The sequence below is a fragment of the Malus sylvestris genome, chromosome 12, assembly GCF_916048215.2.
Source record: "Malus sylvestris chromosome 12, drMalSylv7.2, whole genome shotgun sequence".
Taxonomy (NCBI): domain Eukaryota; kingdom Viridiplantae; phylum Streptophyta; class Magnoliopsida; order Rosales; family Rosaceae; genus Malus; species Malus sylvestris.
This window is the reverse complement of record NC_062271.1, coordinates 21,436,571-21,441,204: the sequence shown is the minus strand read 5'-3', so window position 1 is coordinate 21,441,204 and position 4,634 is coordinate 21,436,571.

Sequence of the window (4,634 nt, the reverse complement as noted above, 5' to 3'; positions counted from 1 at the left end):
TCACACCTAAGCACATAAAGGGTCCAATTAAAAAAACTTTATCATAACGATTGAATTTCAGAAGGCGGACATCATAAACAGATTCAAGACATAGAAAAACATAGAGGGGAACCTGGGGTACCCCTACGCGTTGCCGCACACGCTCTCACACCCCAATGTAAGGGGAACCTTGGGTCGCCGGAAAGTTGGCCAGAAAAGTTGCCGGCGCCGCCGTGAACAGCGGCGCATGTGCTCCATACGCCAGCATCGGCAGCCTTTCAAGTGTGGCGCAAGCGGGACCTGGGCTCTGGGTTTAGGCCGGTTTTTGGGCTTGGGCCTGGCTCTGGGCTTGGGCTTAATGGATCTAGGCCTAGGTTCAATGAGCCAAAGGCCTACATAGCCCAAAGGTCTGGCTTATGAGGGTTTTAAAGGGTTTGGGGTTTAAGGTTACTAGGCCAAAAGTCTGAGTTGGATGACCCAAAGGCCTGGGTCCAAAAGGTTTGGGGTTTGGGCTTGGGCTTCAAAAAGGGTTTAGGCTCAGCAGCCCAGCCTAAAGGCTTAATTTCATTTGGATTTTGGGCTGAGTTGGGTTTGGGCTCAAGGGTTACCGAGTTTGGCTCATTTCAAAGGAAGGAAAGGCCGGAACTTCCCGAGCTCCATTCAACCCCAATTCTCCACCCTAGGGTATGATCTAAGTACCAAATTGAAGTGCAGGATGAGAGGAAGAGTTTCGTACCTATATTACATTGTGAGGTGGCTGGAATAGGTTAAATTTTAGGTTGCAAGCCATGGGGCTCGTCAAAAGGTTTCTTGGGCTCTCTATGCTTCACGAAGGAAGAGAAAGAGATAGAGTTGACGCCGAGGGTGGTGTTGCCAACGTGTTGTTCTCTTAATTTTTGTGTGTGTAGGTGTATGTAACTCGGGGAAAGGGAGAGAGATCAGAGAGTAAGAGCTAACATATAGTACTTGGGGGAGAAGAGAGAATAAGAAGAAGAGAAATATAGGGGGTGAGGAAGCTGGCACGTGGCGAGCAAAGAGAGAGAGAGAATTTGGAAGGAATCCAAAAGGGGAACTGGATTGGGTAGTGGATAGGGGACAAAAAGGTAATTTCATAATTCCTGTTAAATGAAATTACAATTAGTTTAAGGCGGGGTTTCACAATCTACCCCCTTAAAAGAATTTCATCCCCGAAATTACAATTTCAAATAAATAAATACGAATATTGACTCTTCATCAATTTCTCTATTTCTCAAGTCGCTTCCTCGGCTGCATGGTTCCTTCATAACTCCTTTGTTAATGATATGACTTTGCTCCTCAAAGTTTTATCCTGTCAGTCAATGATCGCTACTGATTCTTCAACATAACTCGCGTCCTGATTCACTTCTAATGGTTGCAATTGAATAACATGAAAGGGACTCGGCACAAACTTCCAAAGCATGGAAACATGAAATACGTCATGAATATGTGAACACTCTAGTGGTAGCTCCAATCTATAAGCAACCGCACTAATTATCTCCGTAATTCGGTAGGGACCAACATATCGAGGGCTCAACTTCCCTCGCTTACCAAATCGAACCACACCCTTCCAGGGAGACAACTTTAAAAAGACAAAGTCATCGATCTCATACTCACGATCCCTAGAATGTCAGTCTGTAATGATTTTCTGTCGATCTTGTGCCGTCTTTAGATTTTTCTTTATCAACTGGATGTTAGTATTTGTAATGTCGACAATTTCTGGCCCACTAACACCCGTTCACCAACCTCATTCCAACACAAAGGCGTTTGACACACCTTCCCATACAATGCCTCGAACGGTGCCGTGTCGATGCTAGAATGGTAATTGTTGTTGTAGGCAAACTCGATCAAAGTAAGTAGTTATCCTAACTACCCTTCCACTGAAGAATAGACACTTTCAACATGTCCTCCAAAGTCTGAATCGTCCTCTAAGATTGACCATCAGTCTATGGATGGTAGGCAGTGTTGTATAACAGTTGAGTATTCATGGCTCCATTGAAAGCTCTCCAAAATTTAGAGGTGAATCCTGGATCTCTTTCCAAAATAATGGTGACAGGTACACTATGAAGTTTAACAATATTGTCGATGAATAACTGTGCCAACTTTTTTAGGGTGTAGGTCTGTTGAACAGGTAAAAAATGAGCAGTCTTGGTGAGTCGATCCAGAATCACCTAAATGCCATCATACCTCGACCGCGTTCTCGAAAAACCATACACAAAATCCACGGTGATGTATTTCCACTTCCACGCTGGTATAAGGAGATTCTGCATTAGCCCTTCAGGTCTCTGTTTGTCCGCCTTCACCTGCTAGCAAACAATATATCTTTTCATTTACTCTGCCACATCCCGTTTCATCCCATACCAGTAGTAGAACTGTCGAATAGTGTGATACAATTTGGTACTCCCCTGATGCATGGCATACGCCGAGATGTGAGCCTTATCAAGAATTTCCTTTTTCGCCACTTCATTGTCTTTAGGCACAAATAGCATATTTCCCATCACCAAGGCTCGATCTTTCCGAATTGTCAAATCTCGCCTAGAACCATTCTGCACCTGTTCATTTAGGTTTGCACACTGTTGGTCAAGCTCTTGAGGTTCTTGAACCAAATTCACCAAAACAGGCCTAATTTGGAAGTGTGCTAACAATGCTCCCTGTGAATCTGGCATCCTAGCAATACCGGTCTCTTGAGGAGAAAACAGAAAGGGAACATGGATAGCTCGAAAGGATGTAAGTTGTCCATAGAATTTCTCGCTAAGTGCATCCGCTATGACATTTGCGTGACCAGGATGATACCCAATAGTGGGGTCGTAGTCACTAATGAGTTCCATCCACTTTCTTTGCCTCAAATTTAGCTCCTTCTAGGTGAAGACATATTTCAAACTCTTGTGATTGGTGAAGATGCGGCACTTTTCACCGTACAAGTAATGTCGCCAGATTTTTAGAGCAAAGACCACTTCTCCGAGTTCCAGATCATAAGTGAGGTAGTTTCTCTCGTGATTCTTGAGCTGCCTAGAAGTATAGGCGATAACTTTCCCATGCTGCATTAGAACACAACCTAATCCTGACAAAGATGCATCACTGTAGATCTCAAACTCACCACCATCGTCCGGAAGAGCAATGACGGGGGCATGAGTAAAATGCTGTTTAAACTCTTGAAAACTTCGATCACAACTTTCATCCTACTCAAATTTGACCCCCTTCCGGGTCAACCTAGTAAGAGGCAGGGCGATTGCCGAGAAATCCTGCGCAAAACGTCAGTAATAGCCAGCCAGTCCTAGAAAACTCCTCACTTCAGTAACGTTCCTCGGTTGTTTCCACATAAACACTGCAGAAATCTTTTGAAGGTCCACACTAATTCCCTCTGCAGAAACCACATGCCCGAGGAAACTGATATGGTCTTGCCAAAACTAACACTTACTGAATTTCGCTTACAGCTGATGTTTCCTTAATCTCTCCAAGACCAACTTCAAATGTTTCATGTGCTCAACATTACTCTTAGAGTAGATCAGGATGTCATCAATGAACATAATCACGAACTGATCAAGATACTGTATGAAAACTTTGTTCATCAAATCCATGAAAGTTGCGGGTGAATTCGTTAACCTAAAAGGTATGACATGAAACTCATTGTGTCCATACCTAGTGCAAAAAGCAATCTTTGGTACATCTTCATCCTGAATCAGCAACTGATGGTAAGCCGAACGAAGATCGATCTTAAAGAACACTTAAGCACCCATCAGTTGCCTATAGTCGATGTAAAGTCTCATCGACCTATCATTCTTACTAGAAAACAGTACAGGAACACCCCAAAGAGACGTGCTGGGCTGGATGTGGCCTTTATCCATAAGCTCCTGTAATTGAATCTTTAATTCCCTCAACTCAACTGTGTCATTCGGTATAGTGCCAAAGAAATGGGGTTGGTACCTGGAAGTAGATCAATGGTGAATTTGATTTCCCTCGTAGGTGGTAACCCTTACAAATCCTCCAGAAATAGATCGGTGAATTCATTCACCACTGCCACATCTCCAGCACACAGAGAAGGTTCATCCCGCATGACTACGTAGGCTATGAATCCCACACAACCCTTCTGTAATAACTTAGATGTCTGGATGGCAGAAATAATACTATTCTGGAGGATCCGTCACTCACCCTGAAACATGATCTTTAGTCGTCCAGGCCGATCAAATGTCACCAGTTTCTCTCTATATCTAACATAAGCATTGTACCTAGATAACCAATACATTCTCAGAATAACATCGAACTCCCCTAGGTTGAAGGGAATCAAATTGGCCTCCATAAGTTCCCCTTTAACAATAACTAGGTAATCCCTAAACTCCCATTATGCATAGAATAGATCTCCAATTGGCAATTGTATTAACATATCAAAACCGAGCGATAAAGGTTTCGGGTTCAGAACCCGTGCAAATTGTGGAGATATAAATGAATTAGAACATATGCCTAATTACCACAAACAAGTAACGTACCAGCGATAACTTTGGGATCCTACTCCAGCTAGGTCATGGCATTGATACGCTTATAGACCTGACGTACCAAACCACTGTTACAGCCCCCTCGTGTCTTAGGACCCTAGCTGTTGTGGCCTGCTTGGTTCCCCTAAGCACGACTACCTAAAGCTGCTC